Below are 20,482 nucleotides of genomic sequence, written 5' to 3'. Positions count from 1 at the left end.
ACAAAACCCACAGAGTAAAAGATCTTTCTCTGCAACAACAAAAAGAAACCAGGGAAGATTTGGGAACTGTGCGGGCGCACCCCATCGAGCGCAGGTGAAAGGTCATCGCGTGCGCTGCCACACGCGTGTTGATTTGGAGCGCAATTTTTTAAAAGATTTATGTATTTATTTGAGAGAGCGCGTGAGTGAGCGTAGGCATGCAAGGGGCAGCGGGGCAGAGCGAGGGGGACGCAGCCCTCAAGCAGACCCCCACCGAGAGCAGAGCCCGACCGACCGTGATCCCACCGCCCCGGGGATCATGACCTGAGCCCAGAACCAGGGGTGGGACGCTCGACCAGCAGAGCCCCCAGGCCCCCATTCTGGATCGTGATTATTGTAAATGACAGGCTCTAACACTCATTGCACCGCTGCGTGAGACGAAGACATTCGCGGGCATTCACCCCTGTCCCGGGGACGCCCCAGGGGTCCGCTGTGACCGCTCAGGGTCACAGCCAAGGTCCCCGTGCCTGGCAGCATCAAAGGCGCCCCGAGGTCACACTGCTGGAGGCCCCGGCTCAGAACACCTGTTTATGTCGGCTCATCCCCCAGCACCCCTCACCTGCCAGACCCCACATGCCGGCAGCCCCTCCTCCCCACACGGGCCCCACACGGGCACCAGCTGGGACGGTGCCCCCACCCACTTCGGGAGGAGGAGGAGGGAGGCCAGCAGCAGGGCTGTCTTCTCTGGATGTGGGAGGACAGGACCTGTGTGGGACGGTGGTGCTGTGGTCTGGGGGGCTGGTCACTCGGACACCAGCCAGCTCTGTGGTCACCTACACCCTGCTTTTGTCTGTGTCCTGCTGACACTCGAGTTTCTGGCGTGACTGTGCGAGCACTTGTCGGCGGCCGACGGCCGACGGCGGGAATCTGTTTAGGTCGGTCCCCCCTCATCAGGTACACAAGCCAGAGACAGCTGTGAGCGCTCCCGAGAGGGACAGCAGGGCGACAGCTGAAAAAGCGGCTGCTACTCCATGGGGAAATGCTCACCCTTGGGAGGATGCTACTTTTCAAGAAAAAACAATGGTCTACTTAGCTCTTCCCCTGGGAGGCTGCGGCGTGTCACACATGACCCGGACCCGGGCACCCCCTGCGCCACCAGCACTCCAGCTGGGAGAGGATGCCGGCCTCCTTGGAGGGTTGGGACAGCGAATCCGTGAACGGCAGGACTGGCGGCTTCTAGGAAGGAGAGGACAGGCAGACGGGCTCCCTGCCCAGGAGCGTGGGGTGGGGGTGCATGACAGACCGCCCCCTATCCCCGTCCCGGGTGCCCACAGGGCCTGGTCCCCAGGACCCCCACAGCCTGTTAGCCTGGAGACAGCCCATGGAGGGCTGGGCTGGGGGTGAGGAAGACCCTGGGGGTCTGGGAAACACCCGGTTGAATGACGCTCAGTGGGAGCAGCTCTAAGGGCCGGACCTTGGCGGGGACACACCCAGCTCTGCGCTTGCTGCTGATTTAACCACAGCCCCCGAACAGAGCAAAGCAGCACGCAGTCGCTAACCGGAAATGGCCCGACCGTCAGGAAACCGGACTCGGGGCGTGTGGAAACGTTAGAATCCTTCGATGCACAAAGGGGTTGACATACAAGCTGAATTGGCTTCTAAACCAAGAACTATTAGATCAGTCCCGCTAAAGAAACGGATCAGTTCCGTTCCACGAAACAGCCTGCCTTGCTGGGATCTCCCCGCGCAGGCGAGGTCGGTGTTCTGCCGCTCAGGGGAGCTGTGGTCCCGAAAAGACACTCCTCCTTCTTACATGGAAAGACACTGAACTTCCTCTTAAATAAAGAAAATAAACCACAACGGAGTTTGTGTCTGGAAGACAGAGCCGCCTCCCCCATGAGGCCCTCCTCGAGACGCATTCCCCGCCCCCGCCCCCCCGTGGCTCCGGTGCAGGGCTGTGGTGCACAGGGGTCCGCTCGTCGGGGTTCTGGCCACGCCACGTGCCGGCTGCACAGACACTTGCTGAGACCCCGGCCGAGGAGCTGGGCCCGCGGTAGCAGCCACAGGGGACGGAGCGCTTGTTCCGAGTCCTGGCCTGACCTGGGCGGACCACGGGGGTCTTGATCTACCTTGGACTCCAGGAGCCCCACGCCTACTGCTCAGAGGACTGTGGCAGGGATGCAGGGGTGTGGGGGCCGCGTCCGAATCAGGGAGGAAGGTGGGACTTGGGGAGCACAGTCCCACAGTCCCTGCAGGGCCAGGGTTTCCGGGAGCTGCAGCGTTGGCCTGCGGGGTGGGAGTGGGGGGAGGGGCCAGGCCTTAGCACCCCAGCCGCCCCGTCCTGCATGACAATGTGACAAAGTGCTGTTTGTCCCTGCCACAGGGGGACTGTAGCTCAAAGCTATTTCTGAGACAAAAAGGCAAATGAAAATGTAAAGCAAGAAGAAATCAGAAGGAAAAAGTTCAGAACCCTTTGAGGGAGTTTTTGCCACATGGAAGCGACAGAAATACAGGAAGGGAAACGTCACCGAGACAGGGGCGCAGCCGCAAAACCGAATGGAAGCTGCGACGGGCCTGGGGCAGAAGGGGGCCACCCCCAAGCCACGCGGCTTCTCCCTCATCCCCCGTCTCTGCGCCCCCCGCCACCTCTCGGGCTGCAGACAGGCCGTCTCGGGGGCCTGCAGACCTGCGTGTGCCCCGGAACCCTGGGGCCTCGTGGGGCCGCGCGCCGACAGGACAGATACCCCACAACAGTCAGGACCCTCAGCCACGACTCGTCTCCTCCTCTCCCTGCACAGCTGCCCCAGGGCGGCTCCATGGTCCCCCACAGCTTGTGTTGTTAAAACGCCGCACTGTTCATGCAGGTCTGCCGTCCACACACCGTGCTCTCCAGCCCAGCGCGGACTGGCCCTCGGAAGCCTTGGACCGGAGGCACCACGCATGGACGGCCCCCAAGAGCTTGGGGACGGCGAGTGTCCGGCTTCTGTCTCCGGCAGACGCTCACAGGGCCCGGAGACACATGTGCAGGGACAGAGGAAACCACGCTGCCCTTCCAAAGCTGCAGGCGAAATGACTACGTCAATTTAGTTACAAACCTGTGGCAAAACCAAACCAGGAGCTTAGCCTGAAGATGCTGTCGATCCCATTAATCTGCAGAATCCAAGGAACACCCTTGGTGACCGATTTGACGTCTGGGAAAGCACTTGAGTCCTAATCCTGGTTTGGAGCTGTAGTGCGGACATTTGAGTGTCCACGGTCACTGACCTTGGTCTCCACCGTGGCCGCACACCCAGGCTGCGGATGGGCTTGAGCAACCCACCCTGCACACCGCGGGCTCTCGGAGCCTGGTGGAGACTGTGTCCTCTACAATCATCCGACCAGCAGTCTTTCAAGATAAACGTGTTCCTCACTTTCTATGAAACGTCCTTATTTTTAAAAACAGAAGTTTTTTGTCTAGAATTACGGTTTCTTTTTTCCTTCAAACAGACATCAGTGTGCCTTCGGGACTTCTCCCACGATCACATATAAAACCGCTCTCTGAGTCAAAGCCAGAGTCTCCTTCCTTCTTGTCACCTGACACTCTGGGACGGCCGCCGAGGGGCCAGTGACGGCCGTGTCCTCAGACTTCCATCAGGGGAAAGCAGTACGTGGAGATAACCATATTTTTGGACCCATGTCAGCCAACACTGACCCACGGGTTTGTCACTGCCCAAGAGGTGACCACATGGGCTCCCGGGCCACAGAAATGGAAAGGGGGCCAGGCCGACAGACTGGGTCCTGTGTTTCAGGGCAAATGGCCTTGTGGGGTGGTGGGTGTGGGGGCAGGACCCCAGCCGGTCTGCCTTCAAGCATCTGTAAAGCTTCGGCTGCTTGGCTGTAGGTCTGCGTGGTGCGTGCTGGGGAGCAGATGCAGGTGACGCTTATAAAAGCGAGAAATAAAGCTGCTTTGATTCTCGCTGTTGAAAACACAGAATCCGACATAGAGAAGCAGGAACTGTCTAGAGCGGCGGAGCAGCAGTGCAGCTGACGTAAGACCACCCGAGACACAGAGAAGACCTAAGAGCAGAGATGCCTGACATCCCGGCACGGCGCCAACGACAAACCCTGCCTGTCCCCACGCACAGCCAGCCCCCAGGTCTCTGCAGGAGCCAGTGGCCCAGAGCGCAGTAGGACGGAAGCAGATCCCCTAAGACTTGCGGGTGCTGGGAGTCCTGGGAAGAAGCTGTGGGATCTGTAGGAGAGATCTTAAGATCTCTGACCCTGCGGCCCAGGGATGGGCTTCCCAAGACGGACCCCGGCATGGGGCCAGGGAGGCCTCCGGGGACGAGCTCGAGGGGAATCAGGGAGGACACAGCCCTCTGGGGGGGTCCCAGCCCCAATGCAGCAAGTACACAGAGAACGTCCTCGGCAAGCACGGGCGTGGGTTCACCCTTGAAGCCCACCCGGGGTGAGGGGGGACTCAGGCCCCCGCCCTGCGGCCACAGAAGGAAGTGATGGTCCAAGCTCAGGTCTGAGCGTACCCATGAGGGGATGAGATGAGGGTGTCAGAGGGTGGGGTCCCCGCCCCCAAGGAACCCCGCCCCCAAGGAGCCACTAGCTCCTGCAGAGCCTTTTGCGAGGCCCACGCCAACTCGGTGTCTAGAGCCCACACTGGAGATTACCAGGAGGGCCCGCTGGCACGTACAAGCCTTCAGGAAAAAGCAGGGAACTTTCCAATCTTAAGATAAAAACAAAATCTCGATTCTTGTGTACTAACTCCTGTTTTCCCATCTTTTCTATGTTTACACATTTTATATATTTATTTTCATATTTCCTTACTTTCAACATCTTTTCACTATTCTAAACAGAGAGGTCCACAGGCTTGCGACTGGGCGCCGACGGGTGACCGATAACACACGTCAGGAGTCAGCGTTGGGCAGGAAGCGAGGGCCTGGGGGCTCCGGAATTACTCCCGCAAAGACGCGGACGGAACCAGCGCCCACGAGGGGCCCTTCCCACCCTCACATTAGAGGGCGGGGCTGTGGGGGCTCTGCGGGTCCCTTCAAGAAATTCTTGGTCTTTGACTTTAATTCCCTTGTGGTGAGGTCATCTGAGTCTGTGACATGAGCTGGGAATTTGGAGTCGTTGGTAAGTTAGTTATGAATATCTGTCCTAAAGACAAGTGTTTGTTTCCCAAACCTTCCTACACTTCTGGAGGACAGCAGCCTGTCCCCACTCCCTCGTCACTCTCTGCTAACCGCATATTCGGTGCCAATGCCATCTGTACCCTCAAGGAGCGCATAAAACCAAGTGTGGGCGAGCACACACGAGGGCTCTTGGTGGCCGGAGTAAGGAGCACAGGGTTCCACTGTCTTCCCTCCAGGTGACGGTCCCGCCGCCTGCTGCTCGACAGGACATGTCCCAACACTCCAATGTCTGGTACATATTTTCACCAAGTATTAGGATTATCTTTACTGTCCTTTGCAGGCTTTCCTGGTTGAAGCCACACTATTCTCTCTCTCAGCGTCCCTCAGGACAAAACAACTAGTTCCAGCTGAATCTTCTCCTGACCACAACTTTGTTGATGTTCCCAAACTGACAGCAGCGTTTCTTAGGTAGAGTCTTTTTAAGACACTAAAATAAGTAACTGTCTAATGTTAACTCTCAAAGCCTCCAGATTCCTAGGGATGTCAGGAAGCCATTCTCACCCTCTTGGCCCCATGACCTGTCATCACACAACAAGCCCCTCAGCCCCAGTGACAAAACCTCAACAGGAAAGAGCACGTCTTTGATCAGAGATACGGCAACTGAGAAGGAGACGCCCAGAATCGAGGAGCCAAGGTCCAGCCAGAACGAACTCCAGCCACACGCCCGTGGCTCGATGCCTTCAGAAGTCGTGGTCCTTTGTGACCAAGCGTCCTGGACGTCCACAGGAAACGAAGTTGACACTCGGCCGTGAGCATAAGCATCGCTTCCTGGTTTTGAATCTGAGAACTCGCTGCGACGCCCTCCACGAACGGATCGCATGCTCTGGCTGGCGCTTCTAAGGCTGTTTCTGAAGTATTTCTGGGGATAACATCACCTTCCTCTGGGAGCTAAGCCACGCGCATCGCCATAAACGTGGCTGTGAATCAGAAAGGGCTTGAGCTCTGCCGCGACAGCTCCACACCCAGAGGTAACGACGCGGCAGCCGCGGGTGGGAGCTCACACACCGCAAGCCACGGTTGGAGAGAGTCCCTGTGACCCGGCCAGCGCCATCAACCCAACGCCCTCTGGGTGAAGAGGGACGTGTCCTTCTGCGGCTCCACAACCAGGCAGAGACCGGGCCAGGAGGGGGTGACCCAGGGTGTGGGACGGGGCCTCCTCTGTCCCCCGTCTGACCGCCCGGCATCCTCCCGGTCCCGGGCTGCAGGGAAGCAGCGACCAGCCCGCTGCAGGCTCGGCAACGGGACAAACGCACGCCCCGGGGACGGACGCTGTCCGGCGTTCAGGCACAGGCTCCCTGCTCCCCGTTGTCCTGACGGATGTAGGTAAGAAGCTCCCCATCCTTACAGAGACAACCTCCTCTCAGACAACTGGCTCGTTTCTTTTTCCTTCCAGTACTTCACTCTACAGCGTGATGCGTCATTTAAGGAGGACTCGGGGCTTGGGAGCAGGAAGACCCCGAAACCTTTTCAGCTGCAAACCTGGGCACAGTCCCCCTTCACTGTCATGAAAAATAAGCCCCAGTGTCCGACGTGCTCGTGAACCACCTGCTACAGCACCCATGCCCGTGCCCGGGGTGCCGACCGGCTTCCGAGTCACTGAACAATTAACGAACGTCTGGAGACAGAGGACCCCTGCGGCCTGTGGTGCTACGCGAGCCGGGCCATGCGGGGGTGAGGGCAGGTGCAGCCCCAGACTCTGCCCTTCTCACGGCTTCCCAGGGTGTGGCCGTGTCAGGGGCAGGTGGGGGTCCCGACTCCGGGCCAAGCGGGAGACACGCAGCCTGCTGGCAGCCCGAGCGCCGTCCCTCGAGTCCTGCCGCTGGTGTGAGGAGCAGCTCGTCCCTGACCTTGCTCCCCTCTCTGCCTGGGACCCCCACCGTGCTCTTCGGCTCCTGAGCGACTGTCCCCACGTCCTGGAATCCCACCCAGACCCAGGCGCTGAAGCTGCCAGGCTAGTTACTGACCCGGGAGCGGAGCTCACGGCCAGCGGAGCTCCCCACAGCCCTGCTGTCCTGGCGTGCAGGGACACGAGGGTCTGCTCCTTGCGGGACTTGGCGTCGGTGCCACGCTCGCCATGCGCAGCTCTCCCCGCGGGACGGTAGGTCTCTGCCCAGGGTTCATGTCGTGGATCACCGGGATGATTCCAGGAGGTTTCTGACCACCCCCTGGGCTCCGGAGGGCCACGGCTCTGAGGATAAAGGGGCTCAGGGAGTTGCCACCGAGGGGTGGGTGGGCAGCCCCCACCTTCCACGGACTGTCTTCCTAGGGGCGGGCGTATCGGCTCTGGGGGCAGCAGGGTCCTCAGCGCCAAGCCCCCAAGGAAGGGCCCATGTGGCCACAGGGACATCTACAAGTGGAGAGCCATGGCCCCCACCCATCAAATACAGCAGAGCCCCTTGTGTAAAACCACAATACAGTCATGTTCGAGTGCTGCTCGGAAACCCGCTGAGAACCATGCACATATTTTAAAGAGGTGAGAGAAACCAGAGGGGAGGCCGCCCGTGGGCCCGGGACTCCAGGAGGGCAGAGCGCAGCCCAAGATGGTGCGGCTCTGACAGGCCGTGCGGGGGATGCTCCCTACACTCAGGCCCGCAGCCTTGGGAAGCCACCTCCACTTCCAGAATGAGGCAGGGGCGGTGCTCGGGGATCTCTGCTGACACCCACTGAGAACGTCCCGGCCCCCGTGGCCATCCACCTGCCTGCATCGTCACTGTCCACACGTGAGGCGTGGTGGCCCCAGGCCCCGAGCCTGTGCTGAGCCAAGGGACAGACATGTTCTCCACGAACCCCACGGAGCCCTGAGATGTGGGGCAGCGCCCTCCTTCCCGGTGCCAAAGGAGCAACAGGCCTCGGCAACACTGGCCAGCCAGCGCCGGGCTCCAGAACCCCCGCCGCCCACAGACCCCCCGCTGGAACCGCTGTCCCCCCACCACACGCAGAATTTCCCCCTGGCCCGACTCGTGGGCACCACTGATCCCAGAATACACTCCTGCTCCCCGGCCCAGGCTGCTGGCTTCTCCTGTCCACCCTCCGTCCCCTCCCGCAGAGGGTCACACTGCCTTCCTGGAGAGGACTTGCCCCCGCTTGCTTCCACATGAGTGGCAGGGCCCTCCTGCTGTCTGGGGTAATTCTCAAGCTATAACTGAATCTATCACATTTGGTTTTTCCCTTACAGAGTCCAAGCCCATGAGACAGCCCTGGGTCCATGTCGCTGGGACCCCCGAGGTGTGTGGTTTGTCCCCAGAAAATGAAGACACAGATCAAACCCTCTAGGGTCTGAGCAGTACGGTTTCCGAAGCTTTCAGATATCAAAAGATTTCCGATGTGCGCGTTCCTCAACGTCCGAGTGATTATCTGAACCCAGCACATGTCCCAGAGCCCGTTTCCCACCTCACTACACCCTTTGCTTCCCACAGAGAACAGATGCACAAGGGAAAACTCTCCAAAGACGGCAAATGACATCATTCCGACGTACGTTCTCCAGCAAGCGGTGGGAAGTGGACCGCCTGTTTGCTCACCAACATGCGCAGAAAGAGAGAGTCCCTTGGGGTTTGGGGCGGCCTCTGTTCTGAGGGGAAGCTGGGACTGAAGAAGAGGCCCCTCCAGGCTTCACGTTGGGCCACTTTTTCTCATTTCCAACGCCGATAAGGTGACTGCCGCTCAGGTGACAGAGGTCAGTGACTCGTCACTTGGGGTCAGGGTATTAAGTCGGCAGATCGAGTCAGTGTCTGGTGAGCTCTGTGGGGGATGCCCCAGACCCTGCCTTCAGTTTCTCATTTTCCAAAAACCTCTGCACTGGCATGAATGAGGAAAGACACGTGTGCTCCGGGCACCAAACGTGGAAGTGCACAAAAGCGAGGCTGGCTGAGGCGGCTTCTGGGAGCTGATGCAGCGAAGAAGGCAGCACCACTGCCGGGACGCGCTGCTCGTGCGGGATGTCACTCCTCTCGAGCCTGAGTCACTGTCGACCAGCTCAACCAGCCGTTCACCAGCTAGCGGCCCCGAGACCTCCGATCCGCTCAGGGATTCTGACGACGATGTGCGAAGGTTCTGGAATGATCGTTTCACGCCGTATTTCGGAAGCATCCGTCCGGACATGCAAGAGGGGGTGGTGTTCGTTCACGATCGTCACGACTCACACCAATCTCTATCTCTGCCTCTGCGGCACGAAGCCGTGTGGGTCGCGGTCAGAGAGCAGCTCTGTCCCCGGCTCTGCTGTCCTCCGCATCACCCACCCCACCGCAGTTGCTGGAAATCCTGTCGTCCGTAGGAAAAAGATCTAACGGTACGATGCGATATGGAAGCAAAACAAGGAAACCACACGGTTTCTGTCTTCCCTGAACACAAGCTCTTCCCGGACACAGTCTGAGGTGGGTCCATGTGAACCCCGATTTCTACGTGTGCCTCACTGGCCGAGGGGCTCACGCTGCTCCCCGAACACGGTGCACTCCCCGCCCAGCCAGCTCTTTCCGTCTTTAACGAAGTCGCTCAACGCGGCTCTTCCCCAGGAACACTTCCTGCCTCATTCGGCGGATGCGACCTCTTTGCTCCTGTGACGCCCACAGCCACCGTCTACCTACCAGGACTGAGCTGGGCGCCAAGTGCTTCCGGCCTTCCTAGTGCACAGGGCAGTCTCGCAAGGACGGGTTTGTGTCCACTTTGGAAAATCAAGCTACGTGGGTTTGGTTTTTCTACCCCACACGACTCTGACCAGGAGGGGCTCTTGGAGGAAACAGGCTGTGCTGGACATGAAAAGGACCATCCGCCGACACGGAGCCTGTCCAGATGCCGGAGCCAGAGGACCCCGAGCGACGAGGTTTCTGTGTGGACACGGCAGGACAGGCACGGACTCACAGCACGCCCTGCTTCCCAAAGCCCACCGCCACCAAGTCCCCTGCCGGCTTCGAGCAAATGACTGCGCTTTGAAAGGGGGTCGTTGCTGTGCGGGTCAGCGTCACGGATGCGGGAAACACCTGCGCTTCAGGAGGGCTTTGGAAAGCACCATCTCAAGCGGCGGAAAGCAGGAGAGCAGCCCCCGCCTGACACACCCCTGCCCAGCCCCGGCCCTGTGCACACAAGACTCCGCCCAGGGAGCGGAGCATCTGCTCATCAGAAGGGCTGAGCAATCGCCTCTGCCTCCTGAGGAATCTCGGGGTCCCCAGAGCTGCAGCATCCCGAGTCTTACAGACAAACAGTGATGTGCCCCAGCAGGAGCCCCCACTTCCAGAAACCAGCTGAGTGACCTGTGTATCGTAGTCCCAGCAGCGTTACCGTTTCCTAGGCCACAGACATGGATCTAACTGGAATCGGGGAGCCCAGGCACTGACACCCTTGAGGACCCTTGCACGGACCTCTGATGAGTGGAGCCCTGGGGGAGCCGTCACCAGGCCCCCATCTCGGCTCTCAGACAGGAGAAATGGAGAGAAGGCAGCAGGAAGGTGCCCGAGAATAGGGGTGTCTCTGCACCCTGACTTCTGGAGTCTGGAGTACGAGCAAGGTTGCAGGCCATGCACTCAGCACCTGCCAGCCCAACCATCTGGTCCCAGGAAAGACGGTGCAGACAAGGCCGCCCCTGCTGCCCCACCAAGGCTGAGGGAGGAGACCTTCTGGGACTCTGCTCCCTGGGCCCCAGCGACCTGCCCCTCAGTGATGGGCCTGCTTCCCCCAGGACCCCCACCGCACCAGGTTGGGATGCTAACACTCTGCCCCTCCCACTGGTCTGAAAGCCCTGGGGGGTGGCCTGGAGGGGCACCATCCCGGTGGGCAGGCCGCGCAGGACAGTGCGGACAGAGGGACTGAGAGCTCGGCAGGCGTTCTCAGAGGACGGACAGCATCAGTCCGTGGGATCCCATCGCCTGTCCAGCTTGAAGCTTGCAGATCTGCCGGAGAACCTTCTGGAAGCCCGGCCAGATGAACAAACATGGTGAGGAGGTGAGGGCTTACAGAAAGGATAACTTACATCAGATCTACGCCGCGGGTTTCACATTTTCACACTTAACACTGTTTCTCTGAATTACACACTCAAGTCATTTCTCAATATTGAAACTGCGAGTGCGTATTGTGTCCCTGCAGATTTCCCCGCCGGCCCGCAGACGGCCATGGACTGTGGCCGCGTGCAGAAGCAGGACCAGCTTCATTCTGGAATGGGGAGCTTCCCCTCAGCGTCCCGATGTTTGTTTGTGCTCAGCTGCATTACTTTAAGGCAGAACTGTTTCCTACAATCCAATATTTTCGTTTGGGAGGCGGCCACAGAACGGGGAACTCTTCTCCCCCGAGGGCAACTGGATTTTATTGTTCGGTCTCCAAAAACTTTTGTAGGCACTTTGTTTTCCCAATACAATGGCGCTGGAGGTTGAACAGGCCGCGTGCACCCTCCCCTCATGGCTGTGCAGGACCGGGGCGGGGGGTAGGTGGCAGTTACAGCCACACCTGCACACAGGGTGGCGTCCCCTGAGTGCCCCCCGCTGCCGTCCCCTCGGACAAGGACCACAGCCCTCGAGCCAGAGCCCCCCATGAACCCTCACGGCGACAGGCGCACCCATCAGCTGGGGTGGAATCCACCGTAACCTGCCTCCTTGCTCAGGTCCAACCACAGAGATGACGACCAGCATCGGCCGACCCCGGGCTTCGCAGTAAGACACGGGTCTCCCTCCTCAACACTCTGCCCACGGATCACAACATAGCTGGACGCATCGGGGAAGCTTTCCTTCCCAGGACTTCTTGGCAGTCTCCTTCTGTACCCGCCCATCTTTACTCTTTTAAAATGTAAGAAAGTTGGCGGATGGAGGCGGGAGCTCTTGGCAGGACCGTGCCGATGGACGTGGTTTGGAACGAAGGTGTCTGGGTGCACCTGCGTCCACTGCTGGGCTGGGGAGCCTCACTCAGCCTTCCTGGGTCCATGCCCCGTATCGCAGGACGAGCCAAGTTCAAATGAAGGAGGACATCAGGACAGAGAAAACGGAAAGCTACGGGAGGCCAGTGGGAACGAGAGTCAGGTTAATACACAGAAGACACATCTGGTGTGGATGCAGCCACGCATCGGAGTCCAGAGCCTGCCTGAAGATGGACCGTCCACCAGAAGGTCGGAGAGAAAATGCCACTTGCTGATACCGAACCCGAAGAGAAACATGTCCTATAGCGAACATGTGAGCCGCGCCGTGAGGTTGGCCGCAGCCCTGCCCACGCCCTGACCAATGACTCGGCTTCCGCAGGGTGTGACCCCTGCACCTGCAGCCCCAAATCCCACCGATCCTACTAGAGGACACTCGGCTGCTCATACACTCACCTCACTGCTTGCCCAAAGTCCCCGGGCAAAAAGATGAAGATCAGTGTCTATTTCTCTCCTGCACGTTTGCTGTGTCTTCTCAGTTTTTGATAAATACGGTTTACTTCCCAACGCAGGGGCCTGGAACGCATCTCTTCTCTGAAGTTGGTAAATGAGGAGCTGTTTGCTTTGAGAATCACATCAATTAGGAGTCTAACCATAACACACTGGGCAGAAGAATGGCCTTCACTCACAGAGGTGGCCCGCCAAGTTCTCCAAATGCCATCCGGGGCCCACTCACGCACACAGAACTGGGGGGTCGAGATCCGGAGTCTCTAGGCTGTGTTTCCAGCCTAAAAGGGTCTGTGAGCAGGTGTAGCCAAAGGTGTCCTTCAGCCAATCCCAGTGAGGATGCTGATTTGGCCTGGAGCCCCCCCGGGGAGCCACCCACGAAGGCTGAGAGACACACGTGTAGGTAACAGAACGAGGTCGGCGGCTACGGGAGTGCTAACCAGACACCAGTAAAGGCTAATGTTTAGTTTTAGAATGACTGACCCATAGCCCTTCTTCATGGGCGATAATTAGAGAGTAGGGACCACTGCCTTTTATGGCCCCGAACGGTGCAGATTGGCGTAGAAAGTCGCAGCCAACAAAGACGAAACCCAAGTGGCCACAGGCACGTTTGTGCGAAGGTTACGGCCAAGCCCTATAAAATGTGTCTATTCTGGTTCTTAACAGAATGCACATAAAAATGCAGCTGTGTCCCAGACGTCCCTGGGCCACTTTGTCAGGGAGAGAGAGCACAAGCAAGGGGAGCAGCAGAGGGAGAAGCTGGCTCCCCACTGAGCAGGGAGCCTGATGCGGAACTCAATCTCAGGACCCCAGAATCATGACCTGGGCCAATCATGGAGCCCCACATGGCAGCGGCCTCCATAGCCAGGTGGTCGTGGCCGGCCCGGCACCAGCTTCCGAGCCCCGGCGAGACGAGGCAGGCCTGCACTGACCGACCCGGCTCGCCTCACTTACTCCCTCCAGAACTCGACTTCTATCCCGGAGCAGCACAAGCAGTGCAACTCTGGGCTGCGACGGGCTTCCTCTCCTGTGCTCAGATCTCGTCTCTGGTTGGCTGTTGGGTGATTTCTCCAACGACCAACATCGCAGACTGTTGATTTTTACCGTTCTCAGTGAGGAGCTCTTGTCTCAACAAAGCCCACAGACTATGAAAGCCAGAGTGATGTCTTCACTCCAGTGTCCAAGAGGGCCTGGACAGGCTATTACATGTGTAAACACAGAACTCACTCCCTGCTCAGAGGGCTGCTTGCCTTTCGCGCTGAGAAAACCCAGAGCTTGTCTGTCTGCATTCCCTGCACCCACGAGCTGGCGTCCTTGACCGGGGAGCTGCAGGGGGTGGGCCGCTGCACCTTCCGGTGGGTGGGGGCTTGTCATGTGGGTCACAGTCTCCTGCCCCAGGGCCCACGGCCACGGAGGGCTCAGTTCTCGGCCTGCCTTTGCTGGATGTACTCCCTCAACACTCAAAAGGAAAGGAAGCTTCCTGGGAGGGGGCACACGGAACCAAGTGGCAAACTCAGGGCCAGCTCATTGCTTCCTATGCATTGAGTCTGTGCCATTTACTTGTAAGAGGTAAAGAAGAAAGAGCAGAAAAAATATAACCACAAACACAAATGCCATGATGAAAGGAGACCAGAAGCCCGATAATACAGACGAGAGCAGGTCTCTGATTCAAGAGGCACCCCACACTGCCTGGGTGACCTTTGACAAGTCACCTGACCTCTCTGGATCTGAAGGTCCTCACCTCAGAGCAGAGCCTGGATTGTGCTAGCATCCCATAACCTCTGCTGGATGGAACCCGAAAGGGCATGAGGAAAGGTAGATCTCCTGGTCTACAGCCCTCCAAGACCATCCTTCCAAATAAGCCAGAGCTAAGGCTAGATCGCAGCTCACGCAAGGACACTTAGCATTCTGGGTGGCCTGGGAGTCCCAGGTATCTTGCTATCTCTAGCAGCAAACCCTACACAGGAGCCCCAGTGATACAAAGTGGGAGAACTGGAGGGAAAGTTCAAATCATTTGCGTTGATTTTGGTAAACTGAGCTTCATTCACATCGGACATAAAATTGGTGTTTGTAGGAGTTATGGTGGTGGTGATAGTGATGGTGCTGATGATGGCGTTCATGATGCTGATGGTGGTGACAATGACAATGATGATGGTGGTGATAACGATGATAGTGATGATAATGGTGGTGATGGTGATGATAGTGGTGATGACGGTGATGGTGATGATGGTGATAATGGTGCTGGTGGTGGTGGTGATGGTGATGATGGTCATGGTGATGGTGGTGATGGTGGTGGTGGTGATGGTGATGATGGTGGTGATGGTCATGATGGTGATAATGGTGCTGGTGGTGGTGGTGATGGTGATGGTGATGGTGATGGTGGTGGTGATGACGGGGAGATGATGGCAGTATATGTGTGTTCCGTGCTGTGGGACAACAACTTTATTATAGTTTTATTTTGATTCCTTTAATAATGAATCACAGAATGCTTTCACTGCTGCCCACCTTATCCTAGTGCCATATCACAGAGCATCTCGTTCCAGTAAGATTCTTGCAAATACGTGTGTGTGTGTGAGTGTATGTGTGTCATTCTGACTGGCTGCACGCGAGTGAGGCTCAGTGCTCATGGGTCACTGTGCTGAGGTCCTCATGCTACAGATTCAGGTACTTCATGACACTGTGCTCATCTACAAAGCACAGACTCATGTGGCCTTTCCTCACGGGCCATTGTGATGACTGCGTGAATGAACACGGGCACAGTATCTGCGCTGTTGTCCACTGAGTTCTCAGCTGACCTCCATGAGCACGAGTGCTGTTCGGTTCCTGGTGCCCTTGCTCCTCTGTCTTAGGTGCTTCTGACTCACCAGCCACAACCCTGTCAGTGATTTTATAAATAAAAAATTAATTCTGCAAAACTCGTCCAGGATACAGTCCAAACTCCTTAATAGGACCTGATCTGAATCCTGCCAAACCTCCAGCCTGTTTCTCCTTTTAGAGTATCACATGGTGACCTCAGTTTGCTTCACAAATCACGCTTCTCTGGCTTTGTGTGTTTAAGGAATTCTATAGGAATGCCCCAGTTGGAATAGCCAGCAGATCATGAAAGGGCTCATTTAATCTGTATTCATTTATGCAAAAATCGAGCTCAGTCATTGTCCAGATGCACACGCTGTGAAAATGAAAACCTTGCCTCTAGAGAAGGGCTTCCAAAAAGATGGCTCTTCCCTGAGTTTACTAAGTCTGGCTGCCTGCACGCTCCTTCTTGCACAGAACCCGAGCGGTTCCTGCTTTCTGGACTTGTCCTGTGCTCAGAGGGGAGGGAAGCGCTCTCATGAGCCCTGGAATAATGGCCTTCCACATCCGACTTCCCTCTTTATGGACCATATGTCCCAGGTTCAACAGCATCTGCTTCCCCCATAAGGCATTTTGTATGTCAGCTGCTCCTCGAGAGGGAGACCGTGCAGAGGTGTTGACGTCAGAAACACGACCATAAAGCAGAAAGGACTTGGAGTTAATGGTGGGAACACAAGGACTGTGGTCATAGCTCTACTCTGGCTCGGCTCCCTTGTGACAGGGTAACCAGCTCCCTTCTACCGAGTTGAGGTAAAGTGGTCAGAAGTCAGGCATAAGTCGACTCTAGGCCTGGTGCATTCTGGGAAAACAGCATGTGCCAGAAGACTTGGTTCACTTCACAACAAAGAGTGATGTCAATAAATGACTAGAAAAAGAGGGGAGGGCCACAGGGAATGGGGATATGCACAGGTATCTATTTGTCTGACACCTATTTTATTCCTCCCTTTGCCTCAAAAATAATTTCTCCATTAGAGAAATTACAAAGATGGTTATTCCCTTGCATTTGAATAAACAAATTTACTGTGTATAAGTAACAAGTGGTTATTACAAATATTGACTTCAACAGGACTTCTAAGTGTCCATCAAAGGATGCTACCAAGAGTGGTCTTTTATAGCAGAAGATGCATGTTTTTCTGATGATTAAAAAACAATCAGAAATCTAAGACTTCCTGAATTTCAGGAATCTGATGACAATGCAGTTCTGTGTCCGATTCTGAGGTGTCCGGCTCTGAGCAGAGAGATGCCTCGGTTCCCTGCTGGAAACAGGGCACTACACACTGCAAAGATGTTCCTTAATTTAATAAGCAAAAGTGCAGAGAAAAGACAGGATGAGAACCCAAAGTTTTAAAACTAGTCTGCTGGGAATCACTCTCAAAAAAAGCATCTCAGGCATTTCTAGAAGTTACCTAACAACCAAGGAACAGTCCATTTATCCTTTTCTGTCAGAGGGAGAAACCATTGATTTTTCTGAAAAGTTGTCCTTGATTTGACAAGTCAGGAGGGAGCTAAGAATAAAATTAAATCATCGTGTCAGGGAAAACATTCTAGAGGTTTCCATGGCCTGCTGTTACTCATTACGAAAGAGGTTTTGAAAGTTTCCTACCCTCGCTGGTCATCGGGGAGCGTCCAAGTAGCCTGACACAGGGCTTATGTATCTGAGGGCTGTGGTCTCGGTTTGTCCCCTGAAATTCTTAAAGAATTAAGTTATCAGGAAGAATGTAGCTCCATTTCTACCAGCAGCCATGCCATTTTCATTAGTTGGGCCTGAATTCTAAAAAGTAATCACCCTGTGTTCTGGCCAATCTCCAGCTTTGACTGGATTCTGCCTGTGTCCATTCCCTTCACGATTGCTCAGAGAGGAGCGATTTTTCACTCTGACCCCCCAGCCCTGCTCCGTGTCAGCGCGACGACGCTCCCCAGAGAGTCCTGACTCCAGCGGCACTACTTGGGCAAGGGCGAAGTGCTCCTGACCTTGGCCCAGAACCTGGAACAGAGCTTTTAAGGAGGATTCCATGACATTTTCAGGCATTAAGGGGAAATTTTATCATGCACCAATCTATCTCCTTAATTTTCCTAATTGTGTATAATGTTGCTGTCTTGTTTAAGAGCATCGGTCGGGGAACCATAAAACTGCGATCTTGGCTCCCAGAGTCTAGAGACTTTGGCCTAAGTGTCTCTGTGTCCCCAGACTCCGGCCCGGGGCCATCTGCGCAACAGGATTGCCACCCACAAACATTGCTCACAAAGCTAGCAAAGAAAGGAATTCTCAGTTATAACAACAATATAAAACAGAGAAGGCCCAGCACCGTTTTGGGGCTCTGACTGTTCTGGGTTTAAAAACAGGAGAACCAGGAGGATACGGAGAAGAGCTGCAAGACGCGGCGAAGGATGCAGTGGGAGACAGCTGAGTCGACGGCGCCCGCACGGCTTCCCTGGTGAAGAGGGACGGACAGCAGCCCACGGCAGCCCCTTTACTCCAGGCCCGCATGCCTGGCGCCCCTGAACCCGGCCTCGATGGGCCCGCAGCCCGTCTAGGAAGTGAGACCCATGGGAAGAATGATCAGGACGCACTCAGGAAGGGGTGTGGGGACCAGCCCCGGTGGCCGGCCGTTCCCACGACGGGACTCAAGATGCAGAGCACGGAAGAGCCCAGCTGCAGCTGCGGTACCAGGGGTTCTCCAGCCGCGGCCGATGCCGGGTCCTACCACGGACGGGTCACGGGGACAGCCTGGTGGCAGACATGGGCACCGAGACCCCCTGTTGGGCCCGCGTCACATACCATAGCAGATTATTGAAAGGAGTACGTCAGCTCTGTGATCGGGTCCTGGCACAGGCCAGATAAATCCAGATGAGCTACGAGGGATGCCAACGTTAATAAAAGTGAGTCGTAAGTCAGTTAAAACGAATTTGTTTTTTCCAGGGTACCCTACACTTGGAAGGTTTTTAAAGTGGTTGTTTGGGACAAAACTGCTTACCATAGGACAGCAGTTGAATTTAAATGACTTAATGGTGTTTGAGAACAGAGTGTCCTCCCCACTCACTCCAACTGTCTCTGAAATAGAGCTCACGCTGTTAGTCAATCCGGCAGACGCTGTCCCATGATGAATGCGTGTCTAACCCTACTCCCTCTCCCTTCCGCAGAATCCGGCTTTCAACGGAGCAGAGGCCAAACCGACCAGGAGTGTGTGTACTAGTGTCATCGATGGGACTCCCCACCATTTTACAGAACTTGTTTAAACTGGGTTAAAGCTCAGATTCCTTCTGGAAGGAGCATGGGAGCCAAGCCACAGGTGTCTGCGTGAGCAGGTGCGCCCTGAGCGTTCCCACGGCGGCAGGGGCAGGTCCGCCAGCTCTCCGGGCTCGGCTGCGGCGGCAAACGCCTAGATGTTCTGAAACCAAGGTACTTACTGTGCGATCACGCTGGGGAGCGAGAAGTCAGCTGAGACACTGAGCTTTAGAAATTCAAAACTTAAAAAAAAAAAAAAAAGGCGACCCTATCTTTCTAACCACGCGTCTGGTAGACACCCTGAACTGTGTGCACGTCTTCTCTCTCCCTCGGTGTGGTCTCCCGAACCCACTACTGCCACTGTCACTCCGGACTCCAGCTCCTCGGGACCCGACGCGGAATAAGGTGTGTCCACACGGGTCACACCCAGCGCCCTGGCAGGACCCGGCGCAAACCTGAGAACGTGGGGTCCCGTCTTCGAAGCCCACGCTGGAGCGTGAGTTGGTGGCCGTGGGCGCTTAAACCAAGGCAGACGGAGACGGCGGCCGGGCTGTTCTCAGGAGGCCTGACTTGCTGCTCTCGAAACTCCCCCACACATACTCACGTCCCGACCGGGGCTGCTGGGAAACTGTCCCTCTTCTCGGACGGGAGAGACAGATGTCAGATGACCTGCGCCCTAAGGGACCGCATTTTCCTGAGAGCCACAGTGTGGACACCAGGGAAGGCCAGTCCCTGTGACACAGTGGAGGGCAGCCCCTTGACGTCACGCGTCCGCTTCAGGACACACGGGCCTCCCTTTCTGGAGCAGAGGCTTTGGAAGGATGGAGACACGGGCTCTTGGTGCAGAGCAGAGGGAAGGGCCTCGCCTCTGGGACGTGCCGGTGTCTTCAACTTCTTTGGTAGCAGGGCCCGTCCCCAGCAGCAGCACAGGGGAGGCCCATGTCCTCCTTGCCCCCACAGCAGCTAGGTGACCCAGGGACAGAAGCCCCACAGGGAGGCCACTCGGAGGCCTGACCAGGGAAGAGAGCTGAGGGCCGCCCATGAGACGCTGGGGGACATGCTGTGGAAAGCAAGGGGACACATCGAGGTAGCTGTGAGGCTCGTGACAGAGCGATCTGGCTTCTAACCCATGAGTCCTAAATGTCCACCTGGAAGGATGGGAAGGACACGGCCTCCTCGGCCTCCCGCATGCCGTGACTGCACGTTTGTGCACAGGTTTGCACGAGCTAGACCTTTCCAGGTGCTGCGGGCATGGCCGGGCACCCAGGAAGCCCCTTTCCACATTCCGTGCCTTAGCTGAGGAGGGACCTTAACGCTCACATTTTCTCACTCAGCTGTGGACATATTAATAAACGGAGGATGTGCCCAGCACCTCCTTGTAAGTAACTTCAAATTTCCAGCTGACCTTTGTTAGTCTTTCCTCTGCGTGTTAAGACTGAAAAAAAGAAAAAAAGCCTTTGCTTCCTTAACTTGTCTTTATTTGTTCTTATTTTACTGCGAATGAGTAATTCCCACAATTTTCCACCAAGCCTCCTCCAGTTTCTCCTCGTCCTCTTAAAAATGGAGAAAAAATATCAACTGAACTAAATAAATGTTCTAATAAAAATCTCACTAAGAGTTCTGCCAAGGGCGGCACAATTAGGACCAGTGAGTCTTTGCCTCGCACGTGCCTCCCGCCGCGTCCCGCATCCCATCTGCTTTCCTACGCAACAGCCCAAGCGGCCCACTTTACACACGCCTGCGAGGCTCCGCGGAAGTGTCGCTTTCAGGGCACACCGGTCTGTGAAGCCGTCGTCCCTAACCGGAGGCGATCTGCCGACGGCGCGCTGAGAAGGAGGAGACCCGTGTCCCTGCCGCCCGGCGTTGGCGGGCAGTGGGCTCACCCGCGGACGTGGAGGCCAC

The 20,482-nt window shown here is 56.6% G+C and overlaps 1 protein-coding gene across 2 annotated transcripts in view; it reads right to left on the bottom strand.

The window, feature by feature from the left end:
* Window positions 1-20,482, bottom strand: part of SMOC2 (SPARC related modular calcium binding 2) — a 147,633-nt gene that overhangs the window by 8,454 nt on the left and 118,697 nt on the right. The window lies entirely within an intron of this gene.

Source organism: Lontra canadensis, unplaced genomic scaffold (genome assembly GCF_010015895.1).
Source record: "Lontra canadensis isolate GAN:19392208 unplaced genomic scaffold, GSC_riverotter_1.0 scaffold97, whole genome shotgun sequence".
Taxonomy (NCBI): Eukaryota; Metazoa; Chordata; class Mammalia; order Carnivora; family Mustelidae; genus Lontra; species Lontra canadensis.
The sequence above is the reverse complement of the archived record's forward strand: the minus strand, read 5'-3'. Positions and strand labels throughout refer to the sequence as shown.